We start from the raw sequence: 26,269 nt of genomic DNA, 5'->3' as shown, positions 1-26,269 counted from the left end.
CAATTATACTGATAATAGTGGTCGCATACTTCTTCCAGCAGTATCAGGCCGGCATACGTAGAACAACGCCTAGTTGCGCAAAACAGGAGGTGAATAATTACTATCAGGCAAAAAATCCCATTACCCAAAATAAAATTAAAATCTTGTTCAACAAGATGTGTTTGAAAAGTGAAGTGGTACCAGTGTATGCAAGAATTAAGCGGCAAAATGGATCGTGTAGTGCACAAAGTGTAAAACATACGGTGGAAATGTTCTGGGTTAAAAGTGAAATTAGAGTAGCTAACAAAGAAAAATACAGTATTTGGCCAGCCGCAAAACGGAAACCTTCCGTCTTCGACTCCGCAGCCATTTTAACGGAATGTGCTTCAAAAAAATTGCTAATCTTGTTTCGCACTACATAAACTGTGAATGAGATATTATACGCCGTAAACAACGGAATAAATTGGATCGCTTAATCAAATGTTTGGGGAAATTCAGGAATACAGAAATACAAGTCACTTCGGAATGGAATAAATAGGAAGTGCAGGGAAGCAATGCGAAATGACTGCATGAAAAATCTGAAGAAATCTAAAAAGAAATGATTGTCTGTAAGACTGACTCGGAGCATAAAGAAGCCAAAACAACTTTCGGTTAAATTAAAAGCAAGGTTGGTAACATCGAGAGTGCAATGGGAATGCCACTGCTATATGCAGAGGAGAGAGGGAATAGGTGGGAAGAATACATTGAAGGTCTCTATGACGGTGATGACTTGTCTGATGACGTGATAAAAGAGTCGATATAGAAGAAATAGGGGATCGAGTATTAGATCAAGATTCAAAAGAGCTTCGAAAGAGTTAAGATCGATTAATGCAGAAGGGATTGATAACACTCCATAGGTATATCAAAAATCATAAGGAGAAGTGCCATCAGAATTATTCACGTTGGTGGGTAGAATGTATAGGTCTGGCGAAATGTCATTTGACTTTCGGAAAACATCATCACCACAAATCCGAAAATTGCAGGAGCCAAAAAACGCGAGAATGATTGCACAATCAGATTAGCTGCTCATGCATCCAAGTTGCTGACATGAATAATACACAGAAGAATGGAAAAGAAAATTTTGGATGTTTTAGATGACAATCAGTTTGGTTTTAGGAAAGGTAAAGGCACCCACCAGGTAAGCAACGAGTAGGTTCTATGCAGAATTGGAGATGAAAGGAATATATGGAAAACATTGACAAAAAAAGTGACATGATGGTAGGACATCTGTTAACACATCGTGAAATAACTTCCGCAGGACCAGAGAGAGCTGTAGAGTGTAAAAACTGTGGAGCAGTGGTTCCCAAACTTGCTGACCATTACCACCACCCCCCCTTCCGATTGCAGGTAAGATGTTAGCTGTTACCTCCCTCCCCTATGCAACCATTATCAATATGATTAATAATACCGTTTTTGTAGGTGTTTCATTAAACCGTGAGCTATAAAGTCATTGAGAGAATTGGTACTGCTTATTTCTAACAACTTCTTTTTATACAACGCTGAAGCAATTCTCAGCGCATTGCAACCACTACCTACAACTCCTCCTTAGAAAAGTATGCTTACTGAGAGTAGAAATTCTCTGTACCATCTATTTCAATTCAGCCAAGTTAAAATGTGTGCACTATAGTTGCGTGCTTGTGTGTTTGGATAGCTCAGTTGAAGACTGCACGGTAGCTCAGCGTGTTCGGTCAGAGGTGGCTGCTCTCTGAAGTAGAAAAACTGAGTGAAGGGATCAACAAAAAACCTCAACCGATATCATGTGATGTCCGCTACGATCAAATTCAACAAACAAAATGCAAAAAAAAAGCACACTAAAGGAAGTTGGTGGAGCACTTACTCACGAAAGGCAAAGATCCCTATTTCGAGTCTCCGTCCGGCACACATTTTTGATCTGCGAAGAAATTTCATTATACTTATTGTTTGTAAATCACTTAATTGCCGGTCTCCTTACTGCTGAAATGACAGAAATCGGAACTTCAGGCCGCCAATTCTTTGTATACCACCACTCTCAATATTAATAATAATACTAACAATAACAATAATAATAATATGCAGGCCGTACAACTGTGAAGGAGCATTATATGGTTACTCTTACATCGTATTATCAGGTAGTTGTGCGACTGCTACGGTCGCAGGTTCGAATCCTGCCTCGGGCATGGATGTGTGTGATGTCCTTAGGTTAGTTAGGTTTAAGTAGTTCTAAGTTCTAGGGGACTGATAACCACAGCAGTTGAGTCCCATAGTGCTCAGAGCCATTTTTTGAACATCAGGTAGTTGGAACTACCTACAGATCAGAGATGGCATTTTCATGAGATATTTAAGCATATGTGTTATATGTGTTTCATTTTACTGTTATAATTGCATGGTACAAACTACACGGTATTTGCAGTTCGTCAGCTATGTGAATAAGATGTCCATGGATTCGTTTCACAAGCTGTAACCCCCACCACACTGTGTCACACATTATTTCTCCCATGTCAAATTAAAAAAAATGTAAATCCTGATAACTACTGTAGTCAGTATTAAGCTGTCACGAAATACTGATAATAGTAATGATCTTTTAAAAATCATTTAGTGTTGTGACTGAAACGCAATTGAACCTTCTTGGTTTTACCTCAGAAAATTTTATTTTACCCCTCAAGTGGTAATTACCCACAGGTTTTGAATCTCTGTTGTAGAAGAAGAGATCCAGCAAATAATTCAGGGCCCACACTGCAAGTGCTACACTGAGATGAAGAGGTTGGTACTAGAGAGGAATTCGTCGCGGGGCAGAGGACTGAAACAAAAAGTTAATCAGAAATCATCGAGATTGGATCTTCAGTGTAGTCTATTACAGAGGTGTTACAGGAATCAAAGCGAATTTAATGTAATAGCATTTATCATAGAAGCGATGTAAATGTTCTGGGCTACTGCGTTATTAAAATGTGTTAATGTGCTCATTTGTTGCAAAGTGATAGCACAATGTCATACAACTGTGTTCAACCTGCAAAAGCACGGTAGATTTTCTAGAGACAGTTGCTCGCTATGATAACTGCACTCAAAAGTTCGTCATAAATAATACTACGTTTCATTCACTCTAGTATCAGCGGAACTACATTTTGAATATCTGCGCTATTGAGAGTTCTACTTGTTCATCAGATACAGAAACCAAAGCTGCAACGTGGGCTTCTTCACAGCGGGAGTTATTCACGTCAGCAGATAGATAACAGGCACTATATTAATGCGCAAATTTTTTTTATCAGGTATTAATCAAAATATACATTTTTTTCTAGTGGCCGAAAATTGGTTTGAACACGACAAAGGGTAACTAGGCGTGGTCCTTTTGTAAACTGTATGCCCTTGCCTTCTTCGGAAAATCTGAACTGATTTATGTATCCAGTTACAGGCAGATCTACAAACACGGTGCAATTTATCGTTTTCTACATACACAAACCATTACGAGAGATGAAATAGTCAGAAAAGAGACCTCAAGACCGACTTAGTTTTTAACTTAGGACAATGACTTTGTAATATTTTGATTAGGTGACATTCAACAGTGATCAAGTAACTGAAAAAAAAACGCATCTTAACTATCTGGCTTAAAGTCGAGAACGTCGTAACAGACGTAAGAAAAGAACACAACAGCTTCCACAAAAGTCTAATAGAGATGTGCTCAATGTAATAACAGTTAACGTAATGAACATTACATTAAGTGTTGTTACTCTGAGCACATACCTATTAAACTTTTGTCAAACATTTTGTGTTCTTTTCTGTTACGATGTTTTGGATTTTCTGTCAGCCAGAAAAGGAAATGTTCTATGTGTTCACCAGATCTCTTTTAGCCTCATATCATGTGCAAATGGCCCAAGACAGAAACAATTACAAGTAGATATTAAGGTTCAATTAAAAATAGCCGAGGAGTAAAATGCGTTTTATCAATGAATTTGTAGGTTGCTAAATACCTGTTTAGCAGCACATTTTGTTTCATAGGGCAGTGTTAGTTTTTCTGCAGCACACTTTTACACATTTAATACATGGAGAAATGCAATACGCACGCTATATGCCCCACCAACAAAATGAACACGGTATGTGCTCCACACACTCATCCCTACTCGCTAAGCCAAACTGCGCACGTAAGAAATATCTGTTCCACGATGTGTCAGAGCGCCAAGATACGAGATTAAGCAGTTGAAACATGGCTCTAAGTCTTCTTTTCTCCAGCGATTGTCCCGTCTAGTATGGTTTCCAGTAATTGGAAAATTTCATTGCATTATTTCGCTTTGTATCCGGACGCCCTCCTTGGCATTACAGTCGTCAAGGTAACATAAAGGATGGAAGTAGCGTGCACCATCTGTCTGTTAATCTCGTAAACTGTGTTCTGTGCGTTCTCGTATTTTAATTGTTTGTGTATCGTATCCTCTGAGACGCAATTTGGAGGCCAACGCAGCATTTGCCTAAACGAGCGCGGTAAACCGCCTACTCTGTACTACAGTACAAGCAGGCTTGCCGGTGAACCAGCTAGTAGTTGTTAATACGCCGCACTACACATATCGAACCGGGTTTGGCTGGGCTCCATGTTCCGCAAACCAGCGGCCTACACATTACGCTATCCGAGCAAGCCAACCAACCATTCTGGGTGTATCATGCAGTAATTCCAACCGAATTTACTTCAGTGAAATAACGCTACTGCCAAATGGACGAATTAAATGTAAGGTCCATTTGTGGGGATGAGGTGTGTTGGCGTAACTTCGTCCTCCAGCACAGAAAGTAAGGCAGCTGCAGAATATGGAGCAGTCCGGACTTAGGTAGACCCTATCAGCCAGTCAGGCGAGCTCTTCGCATTGCACAACAGACGCCTCCTCCCTCTGCACGCCCTCCCTGCCCACAAAGTCCGTCGAAGCCTTCATTCAGTGGGAGTGCCTCCACACGTCACCCTCATTGTAAACGCATTTGCGCAAGTGCGGAGGATGGAGATTTCTCTCGGATGACACGCTTTCACTTATTCCACAATGCAGCTGATGCAGATGACCTGTAATATGAAACTGGGACATTGCAAGGATCCCCCACTTGTACCAAACCTCCAGAAATGTCTCAGTTTAGCTAGTGAATACGTAGAGGATGCTATAAGGGTCGTACAGTATGAATGGCTGTGCTTTTCCATCACAGTCTAGTGGAGATTATAACAATCCGTCCATGCACTATTTCAGTGAGTCGCCGTGTAGGATTCTTTCTACCTGTTTTGCCGAAAAGCTCTCGAAGACAATTCTACTTCCTGTGATTCTAAATGATGAAGCGGAAAGTTATATTATTCGGAATAAGGTTCAAAATGGATATTTTTATGATTTATTTGTTTAATAAACACCACAAACTGATAATATCGTCCAATTAATAATGTTTAAGTGAAAACTAACAATTTCTTGAGAGTAAGATATTATGACACAACGCATCCTATCTGAGACTGACGAGCAACTGTATCTCGTACTTACACTCGTTATTATCCGTAGCCATACGTACATTTTCGTTAGCTTAAACGTTACTCACTTCTTTAGTAAGATGATCCCTTTCTTGGATTGTAATATTGTTATAAGAAAGTACTTCTGACTTGTAGGCTTCTGCTAATACCGGTATTGGAAAAACCAACTTTTATTAGCAAACATTTATTAAGCAAGATTACTTGCTTCGCATCAGAGGAAGTATGCTTTCCCTTCGAACCTCGCTGCTGACATAAGGGGCGTTCTCAAATCTAGCTACAGCGCCTCACACCAGCGATCACTATCAAATTCATATGGTCCATTGGGTCTTTCAACTAGCGTGGGAACTAAAATCTCACTCCCTACTATGCACTCTGCAGAACCGTTTTAGCCAATGTATGCTACATATTATCTGCAGACGCCATATAAAATTGTAAAACTGGAAAATAATGAAAATAAGATGTGGCTTCAACAGAAATGGTGCCTCACAACTTGCCCACCTCGACAGGGAATATTGCAGGTGTCGTGGTTCTCTATGCGAAAAATCGTCTCCAAGATAACACAAATCTCATCCTCCAATTACTTGTTCATATTTCAGTAGTCGTCCTATAATATTATTACTAAATTCGGAATATGTATTGATGATTCTGTTTTATCTTTTGCTGGTAGGGAAATGTATGGCGCCCCCTATACTGAGATCTAATTTATTATTTAAGGGGCTCCGGAACGCCCTATACTTGCAATGTTAAAATAACGCTTATAAATTACATCTTTCCTCACAAAGTATTTGAGGTAGGAAGTTGAACTTTTTACAGATTATTTATTGGAATATGGGCTACAACTTAACACAGGGATTTTACAAAATTTTAGTTCAGTTATTAAAGATGATTTTTTTCAATTGTAATGAAAATTCACAACATTTTTTTGCAATTTTTTACTTATATATTCAAAAATATACAGTTTTTTGGAAAAAGGCTGTGTTAAATTATGCAGAAGGTACTGTGTAACATTTACTGAAAGTTTGAAACAAATATGTTTGGAAGATCCTTAGAAAACATGTAATTAGTATGAGAAAATAAAAGTTTTGGGAATCGAGCGACAAAGATTGGATTAACTTTTTAGTGCATTCCAGGTCCATAGGATGGATTATCTTCATCCTCTGCAAACTGCTCCTCCAGCTTCCTCTTGTTCCTCCTCCTGTTTACTCATGCTTGTATTTCTAGACTCTTTACAGCCCTGTCAGCAGCCCGAAAGCGTTCCTTGTCTAAAGAAAGCATCGCTCGTACCATGTTAGAACCTATCTTCATTCCCATATTTCTAAATACCTTGCACCTTACAATGTTGCCATCATTGAAAGTCGCAACAGCATCATACACACCAAAGTGAAGTGTTTCTATTCCAACAAATACAGTCTTGGGGATTCTCGACCATATAACACTATTTACACTTTCATTGGGGTTTTGAGTTTTTCCGTGAATACACTTTTTCAACAGTTCAGGTGCTGCTAAGTCTCTGAAAATAGGTTTTATCACCTCCATTACTGCATGAGGCAGACTATGCTTGTGAGTGTACACTTCACCAGTTAGCAATCCTTTGTTATATTTACACCAACTGTCTTCTTCTTTGGGATACAAGCTATGTTGGGGATTTTCATCGGTTGAAGAAGTATGCAAAAAAAGAGCCCAAACAGCCTTCTTCATTTCGTCGACACTTTGTGTATTTTAGCTAATAGCCATTCCGTAATAGTTCTGTATTTTGTCAATTACACTGTCAATTAACCTTCCCTTCCCATCCAACCCTTTACCATCACTGAGTTTTTGTTTTTTGTACTAAGCTTTCAGTCGCCGAAGTCTTGTTCCCATTCGCTTCTGTACGTGTCCAATACACTCAAATTTCTGCACTACAACATCATCACCATAGGGCTTCAGTCCTTGAACATGTTTGAAATTTTTAGAATCACCGTCACCAAGGTAATTAACATATCGCACTTTATCACACGCCTCAGAACGCTGGAATATACTGGCAACACCAGCCACTTCCATTCCTCCACTACTGCCACTATAGTTAGCTTTGCTATTATTTTCATGTGTACCTTTATATTTTTGTGGACATCTACAATACTTTGATATTACTGCTACATCTAAAACTTTCCCTGTATACGTACTGGTGGCAGATACTACACCATGTAGAGATGTGTGTCCCCGTTTATGCCAGGTACCATCGAACGCTGCAGTCAAATCTCTGTTACCATTATTTTCCATTACTGCCTCTTCCACAGCGTTCTTCATAGATTCTATACAGACATCTTCTACTTTAGACCCTATTAATTTATTATAGGTCGTAAACTTGGTTGGGGGATTTGGAAGATTCATGATGCCACAGAAAATTGCACCTGCAGTAGCACCCTTACCAACTGAACGCAAGGAATAAACAAATCTAATGTTGTGTCCGTAGATTTTGCTACCATTTTCTTCAGTTGCAGTTACTGCAACACTGTTCCAAAAGGTGGTCATGTATGAATACTTATCACATTTCAGTTGTATTTCACTAGCAAGTCCAACGTGCTTTATTATGGAGAGTTCCAGACCAACTTCACTACAATGAATACATCTTACACAGTTTGAAAAAATTCCTTTGAGAACCGACATATCAAATATTTCATTCACATCCGATTCGCCCATAAAACATTCATAGTTTTCACTCATTGAACCAAGCTTCTTCTGTGAAGTATTTTCTTTCCCACTTTGACTGCTATGGGCAGGTGTACTTGAGAGGTTAGGTTCACTCACTTGGTTATCGTCTTTATTGTTTACAGTAATAACACATACCTTTGGCTTTCCAACATTTCTCCTTTTCTTAAAAGCCTTCAGAGGATTTCTAATAACTTTACGTTTACTCATTATTATACTTCAACAAAACAGAGACTCAAGAAACAGAATTAATTACGAATATTTTCGAGATAACGAGAGAGTAAATAAACATGAAACAATCGACAATCACACCAGCGATATATATTGAACCATCACAGGTTAGCCACAACACATACTTTATCTCACATCACTAAAATGTACCTGATGAACACGGACGTTAATAATAACACCATTTGACAGCAGTTTAACAGCGCCACAGTGGGTCACGCCAATGTAGAACACATTTCAAAAAAAATTTAAAAATAGTTGTAGTCTTCGGAATTGAATAAATTATATATCTATTAAAAGGTAATAGTCTGCAGATTCAGAAAACGCAAAAAAGTGAAAATTGAACTTTTCATGATTTTGAGCCTTTCCGGAGCCCCTTAAACTACGTACTCCACTAGCATCAGTCATTTGTTGTGCACACATTCGTACATTCGGTACAATATTTCTCAATTTTTTTTTCCCGAATGGTCACTCTTGCGTTCCTCTGACTGGGCAATTTCTTCGCGGGCGTTCGTTCTTTGAAACCTTCTGCCTCATATATTATTCTGCTGTTTATTGCCCAGTCGCGTTATAAATTTCTGCCATATCTTCCGTTAGTTCCTTCAGCCAGCTAATTTCAGCTCCCCTGCTTTCCATGCTTTCCTGGGCACTGTTAGCTGTTCTCTTCTGTGCCATTATATTGACGTGCACGTGCTCACATTATTAGCTTTTCAATTATTATAATTCCTTATTTCTTGTAACTTTGTATCCTTTTAGTCTGTCTTCAGAAAGGTTAAGCGTTATTCATTTCTTCATAAAGGTGATCCATTTCTGGGATTGTAATATTGTTGTAAGAAAGCTTTAGTATTTACAAGCCCTCCAGCAGACTCTTGTGATCAGTAGCTCACAGTCAGTCTTTCTGGTTGTATCAGAGCTGTGTAGTACTTTTACGAAATGTAATGTCTTATGAGAAAAGTACATACATTTCAGTTGACAAAGAGCCGGCGGTTGTGTTGGACTTCGTATTATAAATCGTATTAATCGGTGAACGTCGCAATTACAGTTGCGATTACAGCCAAATTCCCGACATAGCAGCCATATTTGTGTTCTACATTTTGTTTCTTTTATTCTTTAATGTACCATAATATTACAAATACAGCCGGCCGCGGTGGTCTCGCGGTTCTAGGCGCGCAGTCCGGAACCGTGCGACCGCTACGGTCGCAGGTTCGAATCCTGCCTCGGGCATGGATGTGTGTGATGTCCTTATAGTTAGGTTTAAGTAGTTCTAAGTTCTAGGGGACTTATGACCACAGCAGTTGAGTCCCATAGTGCTCAGAGCCATTTGAACCATTACAAATACAATAATTGTGATGGTCACCTTGACTGGTCTATAAATACCCTGGCGTGCAAAACTTGAGAACGAAAGTAACTTTCGTCTGTCGTGACACTGCCAAGTAACAGAGCTCGATAAAACATGGAACATACATAGGAAGAACTGCTACAGCATAGTACATATGGTAAATGAAACAAATGCGCAACGAGACGGTCAGAAATGAAACTTTTATTCAAAGACAATAGTTAGAAAGAAGTCGTCACTATTCATGATGGTCCCCGTGACATTACAAAAGGAGGGACATTGTTTCTCAATGGGTTGTGTGCTCCGCACCGCACTGCCATGCTGGCCTCAAGGCTGGTAAGGACTATTTGTGGTAAGGCAATCCATTAGTCCATCAGCGCGTCTAACAACTGTTGGAAAATAGTTGCTACATGTGGATGTGCTGCAATACCTCCCCTCATCTCATACCACACGTGCCCGATGGGATTTAAATCGGAGGAACGAGTAGGTCATCCGTTGTCAGAAATCCTCTCGTCCCAATAGTCATTCCACATGTTTCTACACCTGCGTAGTTCGACGCGGTCGCGCGTTGTCATCCATTAAAAGGAAGTCATGACCGAATGAGCCCCTGAAATGCAGCTCACACGCTCGTGGGGAAGCAGTGCAGTATCACTGTAACCAAAATTTAGAAGTCAGTCGCACATGCAACATTATGCCCCCCCCCCACCCACCCCAAGTCACAACAACTTGACCACCAAAACGACTATGTTTGACAGTGCTGCACCTACACTCTTATGGCAAGAGGTGGGCACACGTAATTCACCCAGGCACATTATATTCCTTTCCCATGTGCGTCTTTTAAGGAGTATATTTGGCATGGAAAAGGCCTCTGTAAGTTTATATCCTTGGGAGTCACTTAACAGAAAAGACGATAGATGACTAGATTGGTCTAAAGAAAGTAGGCAATTTTCCTTCTAAATCTCCATTATAGTCGACGATCGATCTCTGAGATTATTCTGAAAGGCTTTACGATGACGATTAGCGTTGAGTTTAGGAACCTTAACTTGTGACAGTGAGGCAATGACGACAAATATTTATTATCTATCAGTTTACCACAGGATATTTTACTATAAATTAGTAAACGTGGATACGTCTATGCTATCGTCATGCTAATTTTTATTTGCCTTTTTAAATAGATATATTTTGCGCTTATTTTTGTTGGCTTTGGATGTTTCGGTGCTCAGTCTCGCTACGACGACCTTGTGGCCACTAACACCTGCATCTGTCATGATGCTCCCTGTTTGCTCAACATTAGTTGTAGCTACCAGGTCGAGTATGATTTCACAACCATTTATGCTTCGAATGATCTCCTGGATGAACTGTTCCAAATAATCTTTGAAGAAAGCGTATAGTACGGTTTCGTACTATGTTTTATGCCTACCACCGACTTTAGACGTTTTTCTCAACATATCGAGGGTAGATTAAAGTCAGAACCAGATATAATTACATGAGTGAGTTACTTATTTGAAATGAGAGGCAAATTTTCTTTGATCCTTTCAGCAACTGTATGGAAATTAAATGAGCGTTTGGCGTCACTGGCCGGGAGGCCCCTTACGGGGCAGGTCCGGCCGCCTTGATGCAGGTCTTGTTACATTCGACGCCACATTGGGCGACCTGCGCGCCGGATGGGGATGAAATGATGATGAAGACAACACAACACCCAGTCCCTGGGCGGAGAAAATCCCCGACCCAGCCGGGAATCGAGCCCGGGCCCGTAGGACGGCAATCCGTCACGCTGACCACTCAGCTATCGCGGCGGATAGCAACTGTATCATCCGACTCGTTGGGTCAGTAGAAGGAAAAAATTGTTAATTAATAGTTTTCAGGAATAATCTCTATCCATACCAACGCACAGGAACCCTCTACTTCACTTTCGCTAGAAGATTAGCTACTACTAACGGCAACAAACATGTCGCCCCCAGCTGTATTTCATCTATCCTTTCTGAAGACAATTAGGTGCTTTGTACAATTTCGGCTAAACTTTTCTCCAGGTTTAGCTAGCTTTCAGTACCCATAACTATTTCGGGCTTCAGTGCTTTCTGTTAAAGTTTGGAGCTCTGGTTCCTTTCCAACACAGCTACGATAGTTTACAACCATAATACCTAGGTCTACTGTCGTCATGTGTTTGCCCTGCACACTTTGAGAATGAACCGCTTCTGTACTTTCCAAGACCTTCTAACCTAAGAAGCTGCCCACTCCATTCCTCACAGCCCTCGCTACCAGTGTAGCCACCTCATGCATGTAGTGTAATTCTGACCTGCGGCGCAAGTCGAGGAATCTGCAGCCTTCACGGTCGCTGAACCGACTGAGCCTCTCATTCATACCCTCCACTCGGCAATGTGCTGAAGTCCCGCAGTCCGCAGTCCATCCTTTCGATGACCTCTGCCTTCATCTAGCAATCAAGACAGTCTTTACTTCAAAGAGCCACCCCAAGCTGGAGAAAATGTCTTCGTATCCAAGGCATTCCTTCAGTTGGCTGCATCCTGTGCTCTTCATGCACCTGATCCACACCACATCTGGGGCGACCCCCCTCCCCCCCCCCCCATCCACCAGTATGCACACTAAGTGCACACTGGATTTCTTCCACTCCTTGGCAGCCATATCCCTAAGGAGTTCTATTACGCATCTAACACTGGAGCTCCCAGTTACCAGTAACCTCTCCCTTTGTGAATGCCAGGGATATTGCATGTCGAGAGGTTTCCTCTGGCTCAGAATCTTTGTCACCAACAGACAAATATTGAAATGCGTGTGAATTACTAAGGGACCAAACTGCTGAGGTCATCTGTCCATAGACTTACACACTGCTTACGCTAAGAACAATACATACACCCATGCCCGAGGGAGGACCCGAACCTCCGGCGGGAGGCGCCGCGCAATACGTCACATGGCGCCTCAAACCGCGCGGCCACTTCGCACGGCTATCATCACTAACCGATAGCGTCTGAAACATGTCAGGGAAGCCTTTAGACTGGCACCCTGGGAAGCTTTTCGCTGCCTGACGCACCTTGAAGCGCCCTCCTCCTCTGTGCTGCTGGAGGAGGAAGTGTAGACACTATTCTCGTCGGCTGGCAGAAATGCACTAGTAGCGGGTTACTGTAGAGGGAATGGTTAGTAGGTGTAGTATTTGGTTTTATTATAAATGTATGAATATCTAACTTCCTGGCAGATTAAAACTGTATGCCGGACCGAGACTCGAACTCGGGACCTTTGCCTTACGCGGGTAAGTGCTCTACGAACTGAGCTACCCAAGCACGACTCACGCCCCGTCGTCACAGCTTTACTTCTGCCAGTACCTCGTCTCCTACCTTCAAACTTTACAGAAGCTCTCCTGCGAACCTTGCAGAACTAGCACTCCTGAAAGAAAGGATATTGCGGAGATATGGTTTAGCCACAGCCTGGGGGATGTTTCCAGAATGAGATTTTCACTCTGCAGCGGGGTGTCCGCTGATATGAAACTTCCTGTCAGATTAAAACTGTGTGCCGGACCGAGACACGAACTCGGAACCTGCATACTCCGCTGCAGAGTGAAAATATCAGCCTGTATGCAGGTACGAATCCTGCCTCGGGCATGGATGTATGTGATGTCCTTAGGTTAGTTAGGTTTAAGTAGTTCTATGTTCTAGAGGACTGATGACCACAGATGTTAAGTCCCATAGTGCTCAGAGCCATATTTAGCCAATCAGCCTGTATGAATATCTAGTATCACAGTCTGGAGGCAGGTATTCTGATTTTACTGTGTGTGTTAAACGGTTTCTGATTCAAGGTTACTTTCAATTTGTGCTTACTGTAGTTTCGGACCGTGGGACAGAATATTGTGAAGTGTTTTTGGCTTGTTATTGTCTCCCAATTTTAGTGTTACGTTTTATTATTATGCTGACGTAATTTTAATTCATTTATTGTGTTGGTCTAATGACCAATACTTCAGAAACCATAACGGTGCTATATATTTGAATTCAGTTTGCTAAACAGCTGTTTTGTTATTGTAGAGAAAGATCGTTTAATAAATTTTGTTTGTCAAAGTAAGACCGCGACTGCACATCCCGCATCCCAAAAACAAATCCACTCAAATTCTTCACTATAGTATTTGATCTGAGGGTCTAACTACAATTAATTTTACTGATCAAAAACTTCACAAATGTGACATCAATTTTGGAGCGAGTGCTGTATATTATGCTTTCCTGTGAAATAACTTTTAAGCGGCTGTGCAGGCCATTAGAATACTGCTGCTTTTTTTTTTTTTTTTTTCAAAGTAGGAGACAGTCGTTGAAAAAGGAAATTTAAGCTCTTATTCGGAGAGTGGTTCTTTGGTGGATTCAAGTTCGTTTGGTTGTTGTATCTCTTTTCTCGCTTCCTGTTTGAATTTGCGCCACAATTATGTGGGTTAAATGTACTACTTCTAAAACTAAGGGCAGTCTGACATCTTTTCCACAGTAGGACTATCACTTTCCAGAAATAAGATGTAACCCATTCTAGATCCACAGCTGTCCCACAGCATGATCGATAGAAATGCAGTGATTTGTATCGATTGTTCGAAGTAACTTGTATTTTATTTTCATGAAATTTATTTATAATGTTTTTATGGTGTGGAATATATTAGTAGCTCTTCATTTTAAGACTGTGCAGAAATATTAGTCTTTAAAGTTACACTATGAGAGCTAATGTTAACTTTACACGTTATTCTGTAATTGAATGCTGAAGCAACGTACTGTACGTGAACATGAACGGAGGAATGGAGTGAGTTGGACAGAGCGTGGAAATCGGGTAGTAGGATGTGCAAAGCGCAAACGGGCGAATTCAGACACGTAACGCAGGTCTTCCTGTTTGCACAGTTCTTGGTAACGCTTCGGAGAGCCACGAGTGGTGGCTACGTTATTGGTTGACATTGCGACTGCCGGCTGCGTCTGCAAGGCGGGCAGTTTGCAGACACAAGAAGACAGTATAGGAGATCTGTTACCTTCGCTTCTGCAAGAGGCTTTCGTGGAGTCGAGAGGTTGACCCAATACTTTACGTGAGCAAACACTCACCGTACGTCGCTATGCACATGCGTTCCGTGTGGCATGGGAGAGCGATTTCTGGACTGCTCCTGCGTACACTCAGAGCCTGAAGCCAAACATTCAGCAACTGACGCAACGGCTCGGCTATGCGCCACTGCAAAGAGAGAAGGCTCAATACCTTCACTTCTCTTTCGTGTTTGAAGTAAATCTCTCGAGACCTCTCTAAACTGGGTCAGTTATATTGTAAAATAGTAACAATTTACATATTTTTAATCTTTCAAATGGCGCAATGGCATCGTGGATGACTTTAAATGTAATGTAAACGATTGAGAAAGTAGGGTACTGGGTGAAATGGGGTCATGACCCACACAAAATAATTTGATGCTGAACTCCAACAAAATTCAGGGCTTAGAATTTTTGACGTGGAACACACGTAGAACAGATGCTTCATTGTTACAACGAGTGGAGTAAAAAATACTAAATTCTTAAGACTGAAGATAGATATAAAGCTTTCTCGGAATGGTCACATTCAGGTTATAAAATAAATAAATAAATAAATAAATAAAATATTAATCATTGTATATGTATGATAGTGATTGGATGTAATTAATATTTGCTTATCTGGAACGTGGACGTTTAATTATTCGGTATCAGACGCTTGACAATGGCTTTTTCCTAAATGTAATGTTATTCGTAGTTGACCGTGAAATAAGACTCAAATAATCGGACTTCGTATTTAAATCTTTTCCGAAGACTGCTGCGGTAGGTGCGGACTCAAAATCTAAATCTCAATATTAGAATAATTTGCCAGCCATGCCAATACGTCGTACAGAGGTGACTGTCTACTACACAAAAAAAAATTTTACACAGTTAGTTAAATCAGATATATTCAACGAATAAGCCTACAGTTAAATAATTCTACTTACTTTCATAAATATAAATTCTTTACAGAATCGAGTGCCTAGTAAGATTGCAACTCGCAGTGTTCTTATGTAACATCAAATATGGCGGTGTGCCAGTTAATAAAATATACCTGCTTCCAGCCTCAGCTATTCTCCTCGACCTCCTTCTTCTTAATCAAACATAAGAGTGTCATAATTGTATTTTGTTTCATCAGCGGCATAGCGCTGCAGTTCTGTGCCATAGGTTTTATTTATTTGTCAGAGATTAATTATTTAATTAAGATTTCGCTTTTCCGAGGAAACTCACGCACGGCATGCAAATGTGCCTTTATATTTCCCCCTGAATTGCGAGGCGAAAGGACACACCTGCAGGCGAGCAATTCACCTAAAGGCACAAGAAAATCTAAGTTATCTACAACTATTTACATGACATACATTATACAGTATATTATATACAAAATTTGAGTGACGTGCGTGCGCCGTAAAAGTTCTTATGTTGGCAAAATAGAGTGCGCGCATGCGCAGAAGCGTCTATGTGACTCCGGCACTGCCGTTATATCGTAAATTTACATCACGCGGCACAGTATTGCAGTTCATATTGTTCGTGTGCGCGCGCGTTTCTTACTCGTCGCACAAAGAAAATATTCCACCAAGATTACATATGAAGAGTACACTCTATTACAGGTAACTTAATTTTAAAATTACGATATTTGTTATAATCAATACAACTTTAGATTGTTGAATATTCTTAGTTACATAGTATTGCATTGAAATGCTTCAAAGAAAAATGTCTTTTTGTTTCAGGTGCGTTGACCTATACACATCGTGTCGTTATCACAGTTTATATTCATCTGCTCCACAGTAATGTTTCACAGGTTAGTGTCGTTGTGGTAAAGTTTTTTGATCACAGTAACATCGCTGTATAACAACGTAGTTGATACATAAGCATGTCCATTTCCCATTTCCATTATAGTCGTTGTGATGCAGTTCGTTGTGACAAAAAGCATTGTTTATTACAGATCAGACGTGATCCGTCGAGTAATTGGTCCATATGCAGTTCGTTTTCGATATTCCGTGGAAGCTTGGTTGCAGAACCTCGGACGGCACATAGCTGGCGTCGATCCTTGGACAGACCAGGTAAGTGTGTCCGTCACATTTCGAGAACATTCCATTCCCTGAAGTTCCAACCAAAATTCTTCCACTCGTCATGTTGTCCGGACAGGCACGTTGTGACCATTTAATCCAGTTAACATCTTGAAGTTAGATACTGTAGTAATGTCACTAGACGATGCACCAATTACGCACTTCACATTTTCAGTTTTTTGCTAAATATAGCTCACCTAAATGTTCGTAGTTACTTATCAAAGAAATCGTTCATCGCGTTTACAAAGGTACGATGCATGATGAATGTCATTAACAGTTTCTTTCACATAGGTTTCTGCGTAGTTGCAGACTTAGTAATGTACGTTAATGTCCGTGAACAGTCGTTCACTATGCAATTTTTTTTTAAAGTTTTTCACATTTTGGCACTCGTTACCGTTCAAATTTTCACATAGTAACAGTTACATTATACATCCATTTTTTAAAAAAAACATAAGTAATCATACATATACACGTCACATATTTTCTTAGCATAAACATAATACAGTTAGACATAAACATGTTTACATCATCATTACATAGCTATAAATTATTACATTATGTCACATTTGATTACATGAATTGCAGATATTTACTTTCTCTTTAACGGTTTTGCTGGGATTTTATCGATGTTTTTTGTGATGTCATCTGAAATTAAGATAGGTTAGACACAACATTCATTACATCAGTAGGCAAGACCAGGCGTTTTCACTACTCAATAAATATTCAAAATAATAAAAGAAGGAAAACTGTTAGATTCCTCGAGTTTTGTGCGTGTGTTTATAGTGTCTGTGTGGCCTTGGCTACTGGTAGATGCTTTTCTTGCTGAGAGATGTGCGTCTAATCTATTTCTCGAAGTAAAAGGTCCCTTCACAGATGACGTCTGTCGGTTCGTCAGGTGTCATACCAAGTCAGTGGTACCTACAGTTACAAATGATCCGGGGAAAATTAATATATCATTCACTGCTACAAAATCATAAATTTTACCTTAATATTCAGTCTTCTTGGTGGTGCCGCGGCGTTGAAAGAAAAGTTCTTCTGTCTTCAATTGCGTCACTGGAAAAACTGAAATGAACATTTCTATACTACTTATTATCTATGTTGTAGCAAACAGAGTTTTACGAGTTGCTTAGCAATGTTTTCATGGACATGACCTTGACATTATTCTTGCCACACAGCAGGTCGTTGAGATAACGGTACGTTATATGTCTTGTGGTAGAAGATTTTGTGAGACTTAAGTTCAATTTTGTAGACATACGTGTTGATAACACCTAATCGTTTGGTTAAAACTTGTAAATATTTGGATAGCACTTCCTGTAGTTTCATACGTTCATGTACACTGAGAGCTGTAGCTTCATTTATCTTATGATCAATCAATGTTTTCAAGTCCATTAGCTCTGTGTCAGATGAGTGTGTGTGCGTGTCTTGAATGTCATTGTCAAGTACTAACTGAACCTTGTACCCTGTACAGTGTTTGTCATGCTTTAGAGTTCTCCTGTCCAAATCAATAATAATTACACTGCCTTTATCATTTAAAATACATTTACCTTTGGAGAAGTCTATAATGCAGTCCTTCTCGCTCATAATATCTAATCCTAATATGCAATTTGTCACAAGGTTTTGTACAACCAGGAATGGCCATTGTACGGTTCCATTACCTATTTTAATGTTTACAAAAACTTGCTTCTTAACCCTACATGACTTATTACCTAGAGCAGTAGTTATTTTACAGTTTTGGGCGGGAAACTCAGGCACAGGCTCCAATTCACATATCTCTTTATAGAAATTAAAAGACAAAACGCTCAGAGCTGCACCTGTATCTAAGATAATAGTAGTTTGAATCCCACCTACTACACCAGTAGTAGATGCTAAAACAATTTCATTTGTGTTTGAACGACATTGTGTACTGATTTGCAAAAGTTCATCTGATATATTCTCATTGTGGTTGTATCTTATAGATAAAACAGGTAGTTTTTGTTTAGAATTATTAGGCAAATCAATATTTTGTTGTTCAATGGTGGTGTCAAATAACTAATTAACATTGAAGTCGCCCCCCAAGAATTCTTCAGCCACGATACCAGATGATTACGTCTGTTCACACATCAAATTACATTTAGTTAACTTTTAGTGACCTGAAGATTTTGCACTAGGCGCTGCTTATCTGTGAGTCTCACTGTATTTGGTAGCAGATTTCTAACGTATCGCCTCCATGTACTTCAACGCATCGCCTGCAAGTAGCTACGTAAGGCTACAGACGTTATCCATTGACAAGATCATGTATGTGGATAAAATAAACAGTAGCGGCCCATCACAATGTGTTTAAATACGTACGACACAGCCTTCGATTCTGATCATGCCTCTTAAAATGCTGACATCTTTTTCTTAGAATATCTTCAATCACATCACACATCTATTCCGTATGAAAGCATATTGTCTACTAGTCGATGGTACTGAATAGTTGGGGAGGTTTTATGGGAGTTAAGATACACAATATAAATCTTATATTTCATCATGTTACGGGAGTGGCTCGGGGACAGTATTATTTATACAACAGTCATCTTCGAGTCTTCGGTGACAGAATTAAAATCACTTGACTCAATACTGTGGAGTAAATACACTTGCTTCAGAGATAATACTGTCAAAAAAAGCGTAAGTCATACATAAAAAACTAAGCGTCCAAAATAAAATATAACAAGCGCACGCATACCAAAAAGATAGTACTTACGAATTGTATGATTAATTATTAAAATAGATGGCATGTATTGATATTTCAGACGTGAAATAAACCGAGTCTACGATTTATTGTGCTGGAAACACTCGTCTCGCTTGTGCAGGTTGGCTGCTGATTCCTTTCTCACAGCTACCTTGACCACTGGATCTCAATAAGGAGTGGATGTGGCCACTATCGTAACTTTCCCGTAATCCAGTGGAAGTACAGTGTTCTGCCACTGCAGATTTGTGGGACAGTGAAAGGCGGATGTGTCGCCGGTGTTCGATTCATCGTTCTTGTCCAAAGCGCATTATTTATCCTATATACCATTCACCACCTTCACAAGGAATTTCATAAATATCCATCTTTCGTAAAAACAAAACATCTTTCACAGATCCTAGAAAAGCTGTCGCCTTGATGGAAGTGAAGAATATCACTTCTACTTCATGCTTCTTCATTATTCTGGCAATTTTTGAAGAAACGGTAACCACACATGGTAGAAAGGCCGTAGACTTAATATCACTTTCTTTTTAGTATTCTTTGGTCGACTTGGCATTTTCCTTTGCAGAGCCCTCTGAATTTGATGTTTTGAGTATCCATTTTTACCGATTATCTCCTCCGGGTGTACCATTTCATCCCGTAGGTTGGAGAAGAAATGTATACTGAATCGCTAAGCAAACTGGTATAGGCATGTGTATTCAAATACAGAGATACGTAAACAGGTAGAATACGGCTCATACTGCGTATAAGACAACAAGTGGCTGGCGCAGTTGCTAGATCTGCTATTGCTGCTACAATGGTAGGTTATCAAAATTTATGTGCGTTTGAACGTGTTGTTATAGTCGGCGCACGAGCGGTGGGACACAGCATCTCCGAGGTAGCTATGAAGTTGGGGATTTTCCCTTATAACCATTTAACGAGTGTACCGTGAATATCAGGAATCCAGTACAACACCAAATCTCCGACATCGCTGCGGCCGGGAAAAGATCCCACAAGAACGGGGCCAATGATGACTGAAAAGTGCAGCCCTTCCGCAAATTTCTGCAGATTTCAATGCTGGGCAATTAACAAGTGTCAGCCTGCGAACCATTCAACGAAACATCATCGATATGGGCCTTAGAAACCAAGAGTCCTCTCGTGTACCTTTGATGACTGCACAACACAAAGCTGTACGCCTCACCTGAGCCCGGCAACACCGACATTGGGCTGTTGATGATTGGAAATATGTTTCCTGGTCGGACAAATCTCGTTTCAAATTGTATCAAGCGGATGGACGTGTACGGGTACGAAGATAACCTCATGAATTCATGGACCTTGCGTGTCAGCAGAGGACTGTTCAAGCTGGTGGAGGCTCCATAATGGTGTGGGGCGTGTGCAGTTAGAGTGATAAGTGACCCCTGATACGTCTAGATACGACTCTGACAGGTGACACGTATATAAGCATTCTTTCTGATCACCTGCGTCTATTCATGTCCGTTCTGCAATCCGACGTCTAGAATTGCTTTAGTGTGGCTCTAGGGACACTCTTCTGAGTTTAAACACTTCCGCTGGCCACCAAACTCCTCAAACGATACAATTTGAAACGAGATTCGTCCGACCGTGTTGAGCATATCTGCGATGCCTTGCAACGTGCTGTTCAGAAGAGATTTCCATCCCCTCGTACTCTTACGGATTTATCGACAGCACTGCAGGATTCATGGTGTCAGTTTCCTCCAGCACTTCTTCAGACATTAGTCGAGTCCGTGCCACGTCGTGTTGTGGCACTTCTGCGTGCTCGCGGGGACCGCACAGGATATTAGGCAGGTATACCAGTTTCTTTGGCTCTTCAGTGTAATAGCCCAGGATTCACTCCCCAAAGATGATGAGAGTGAGCTTTGTAGCAGCTCGACAGAATGTCCTAAGAAGTTCTGGTCTAATGTTAAATCAGTAAACAGTTCGAAGCCATCCGTCCAAACATTACGTGACTATAATGGCACTGAAACAGATAATGACGCAGAAAGGACCGAAATACTAAATGTCTGTTTCCACAATTGTTTCATAGAGGAAATTACCACTGTAGTTCCTGCTTTAAATCGTCACAAGAAAATGACAGATAACGAAATAAGAGATAGAAAAGTAACGGAAAAGTAACTGAAATAGCTCACCAGAGGAAAGGCCGCTGGATCAGACAGGATACCCAGAGCATGCGCAAAAACTTGCCACTCTTCTAGCAGCAGTGTTTATACGTCTCTAAAGGAGTTAATCGTTCCTAATGATTGAAAAAAAAAAACACAGTTTATTTCCGTTTTCAAGAAGGGTCGTCCAAAGATGCACGAAGCTGTCTCTAACGTCGGTCTGTTGTACAGTTTTGGAACATGTTTTATGCTCGTGTATTGTGACATTTCTGGAGACCGAAATTGCCTCTGTAGGAGTTAACATAGGTTCCGAAAACGACAAGACCCTGAAAGCAGCAAATGCAGGCATCCTGGTAAAGGCCGTGCCCCTTGACTTCCGGAAGGGGGTCGATACACTTCCACTTTGCCGCCTAATGAAAAAAAATACGAACCTACGGAATACCAACCCAACTGCGGAATTGGACTGGAGAGTTTGTAGCAAACAAAACACAGAATATCGTTTTGAGCCGGCCGGAGTGGCCGAGCGGTTCTAGGCGCTACAGTCTGGAACGGCGCGACCGCTACGGTCGCAGGTTCGAATCCTGCCTCGGGCATGGATGTGTGTGATGTCCTCAGGTTGGTTAGGTTTAAGTAGTTCTAAGTTCTAGGGGACTGATGACCACAGCAGTTAAGTCCCATAGTGCTCAGAGTCATTTTAACCATTTTTGGTTGTAGTGTCCCTCAAACCAACAACGAAGATTTAGATTTCAGGAAACCACTGAAAGATGAAATTCCTTTCAAAAGGTGGCCTGTTTACCGTTAGTTACAATCAGAGTTTGTGCACCGTTTCCATTAACCTCATGTTCAGCGGGAGGTTAACTCCTAATTTTCCTCCTCATCGTCAAGGAGAAATGTATCACAATCTCGCGGATCGAAATCGTATGAGTGGCATCACAGTCAGACGCGCTCCGTAATCAATCATCTAGCGATGTTACTACGGGGACCAATAATACGATAAGCGATATTATCGGCATTATATGTGAAGGTTTATTAATTTACTTCGCCTTTACTGAGGTCTTGCCGTTTCTAACAACTCTCTTTGTGTTGACAACGTAATGCTTCCCCTCCTCCTTCATTCGCCGAATTTTTTTTGTTGTCTTAGGTTTTCATTGTTTATTCTGGGAGCTTATTTTTAGCACGTGTGGTTTACTGCGTTCATGTATAAAACACTTTTCATAATTATTCTTTTCTCCTGTCACTCGTTTATTTTGGTGCGAAGAGGTCTTTAAAACCACCAGCTGTATTTCCAAGACATTCATAACCCAATGAACGGCGGAGGCCCAATTCCATTCCATGTAAATACATTGCAAACCATTATGGAGCCACCAACAGCTTGCACAGTGTCTTTTTGACAACCTGAAATCCATGGCTTCGCGAGGTCTGCGCCATACACGAACCCTCGGACTCAAACTTCTGTAACTCGACATGGCGCCACGAGATTTATTTCTTCTCTAAGAAGAGAATTATTGGGTGTACCAGCACCATTTAGAAAGTCATGACAGCCGGACGTTGCGAACTGTGCGCTTTTAAACTTAATTCAAGATTTTCGACATTACAGATTCAGTATATCCACAAACGGGATAGCAAGTAATTATCCGATCTCATTGAACCTACAGATGTCTAGAACAGAGGTGTTTGTAAACTCTGAGCATGTCTTATACCATTGCTTTATTAGGTCGCTAAAATCAACAAATCACTTGTTAGTAAACGAATCCAAAGCAGCTAACCAGTTGCAACCAACGTTGGTTTTATTGAACCTTTGACCGCGATTTCGACGGATGTGACCCTGTCTTCTTCAGAAACACATGCAACTAAAATTTCACGTTTGAAAAACACCTAATAGTGAAGCGATCTGACATTTGTTCAGTGAAAATATGCTCCCAGAGCGCATAATGGTATACATTATTTAATATGCTGACCCCTGTGATTAGGAATTCTAAAACTTAACCATTGCTGAAGCACTTGTTAACAATTATATTTTCTGACGGGAGTCAGGCGTAGCGAGTCACCGGCACTCCTACAGAATGAAACATAATTGCCATAACATTACGAGCAAACGTATACGTGACATTAAGAGTATGGTATCGATAGCTACGATGCCACAACGTAGGTCCGCTCTGCTAGGTTGGCACTACGAGAGACGCCGACGACAGCGCCCTCTAGCACGTGCTGTCGAGGTCTACGAGCTCCGCGACTGCTTCAGCCCATTTGATCAGGTGCAGCCAGCCAGGACACTCCGCTACAGCATCGCACCTACGTACAAAGTTATGTAATCGTTTATCACCTTGTTTTTGCACCAGTAAACCATTTTCTTGCAGTACCAACTTGTATTACCTTTTCCCGTTCCTACCCACGCGCCGCCACCCAGGCGGGATACAATAAAGAGTAAAAATAGTTAACATCAGCTGTTAAGTTTGCATACCATATAAAATGTCTTAATACATAGTATTGTGTGACATAATTACATTTTCATCATCTGAGTTCAACTGATAGCTGGCTACCATTATCAAAACTGCTAATACCCGTCACCAGATTGCATGGCAGCGTGTTTGCGGTGGCTTTAAAAGCGTACTTTGAAAGTAGAGCGACAAATTAATTATAAGAAATGTAAGAATACAAAAGTACGTGATTCATTTGAGAGGTGTCGGTAAAAGGTAAGGAAGGATACAGGGTAGTAGATTGGGACCCGTACAAACTGTAACTTATACGGGTAAGAAACAATAACATACAGTTTTAAATGCGAACATTTTTAGGTTAGGCTTTACCGTGACTGTTACTGACATTAAATGAAACAACAAGTTCACTGTTACCAGTCACCGTTTTATTTATTTGCACGACGCGTTTCGAAGGTTTAAACCTCCATCATCGGGTGGATTTACATTCTCTTCTGTGTAGTTTTCGTTTTCTGTACGATGAACTCGGTGTACTCTTTGACTTGCCGTTTTTGTGGATCTTTGGTTGTAATCTAAGGCAAGGTGATTGTGGGCTCATTGTTACAATGTTTCTTGCTTGTTGGATGGTGAGTAGGAAGTTACTGTTGTTTGAAATGTGTTTAATCTCCTTTTGTATTCTGGCTGTTGGATCTGTATGTATTTCAGTTATGTTGCTGGTTTGGAAGAAGTCTGAAGTTTTTTCTATGTATGTTGTTCTGTCCATTACAACAGTTGTGTTGCCCTTGTCAGCTTTTACAATTATTGCATTATTCACGTTTAATTTAGTCTTAATGGTACGTGTAAGGGCTTCTTCTCTTTTCTTGTATGCTGGGAAAGGTTTTGCAATTTCCTTTTGGCAGGCTGATATTCTGTCAGTTTGCTTCTTAAAGGCGATGGTCGAGATCTGTGTTGCACAAGTGATGAGCTTTTCTTGGTTCTTTTGATCCAGCGGAGCTTGAACATTGCAGAGTAGTACCTCTTCTTCTGCAGTGAATGTTATGTTCGTGTTGTTGAGGAAGGGTGTGTAGAATGTGTGTTTCTTTTGGCTGTTTTGGTTCGGTTTGGGAGGTAATTGTTGCTTTATAAGATTGGCTAGTTTTAATCTATGAAGCAACTTTCCTAACTGTAATTCTGCATTATAAAGCTGTGTATTGAACATTTGTTTTTTTATATAATTAAACGTGAATAATGCAATAATTGTAAAAGCTGACAAGGGCAACACAACTGTTGTAATGGACAGAACAACATACATAGAAAAAACTTTAGACTTCTTCCAAACCAGCAACATAACTGAAATACATACAGATCCAACAGCCAGAATACAAAAGGAGATTAAACACATTTCAAACAACAGTAACTTCCTACTCACCATCCAAGAAGCAGGAAACATTGTAACAATGAGCCCACAAGCACCTTGCCTTAGATCACAACCAAAGATCCACAAAAACGGCAAGTCAAAGAGTACACCGAGTTCATCGTACAGAAAACGAAAACTACACAGAAGAGAATGTAAATCCACCCGATGATGGAGGTTTAAACCTTCGAAACGCGTCGTGCAAATAAATAAAACGGTGACTGGTAACAGTGAACCTGTTGTTTCATTTAATAACATACAGCCCTATCGAATCCAACACCTATGAAGAGAGAATATCGGTGAAGCACTGTGCCGATATCGTGTACTCATAACACTCTCCCACATGTGTGTCTGTTTTCAGTGCTTAAACCAACAGGATAGCTACGTGAATTTCTGGAACACATCAGACAATTTACGCCCTCCACTCGCCACAGCAGGAGTATATAAAAATCCTTGCAAATCCCCTCAATTGTATATAAGAACTATACTGAAGATCCAAAGAAACTGTTAATATGGTGTAGGGCCTCCGCGAGCTCGCGGACGTGCCGCAAACTACGTGACATGGACTCGACTAATGTCTCAAGTAGTGCTGTAGGGAACTGACGCCATGAATCCTGCAGGGTTCTCCATAAATCCGTAAGAGTACGACGATGTGGAGATCTCTTCTGCACAGCAAGTTGCAAGGCAGCCCAGATATGCTCAATAATGTTCATGTCTGGGGAGCTTGGTGCCCAGTGGAAGTGTTTAAACTCAGAAGAGTGTTCCCGGAGCCACTCTGTAACAATTCTGGACGTGTCGGAGATCGCATCACCCTGATGGAATT

This window comes from Schistocerca nitens, chromosome 6, assembly GCF_023898315.1.
Source record: "Schistocerca nitens isolate TAMUIC-IGC-003100 chromosome 6, iqSchNite1.1, whole genome shotgun sequence".
Classification (NCBI taxonomy): domain Eukaryota; kingdom Metazoa; phylum Arthropoda; class Insecta; order Orthoptera; family Acrididae; genus Schistocerca; species Schistocerca nitens.
Note: the sequence above shows the minus strand (reverse complement) of the source record.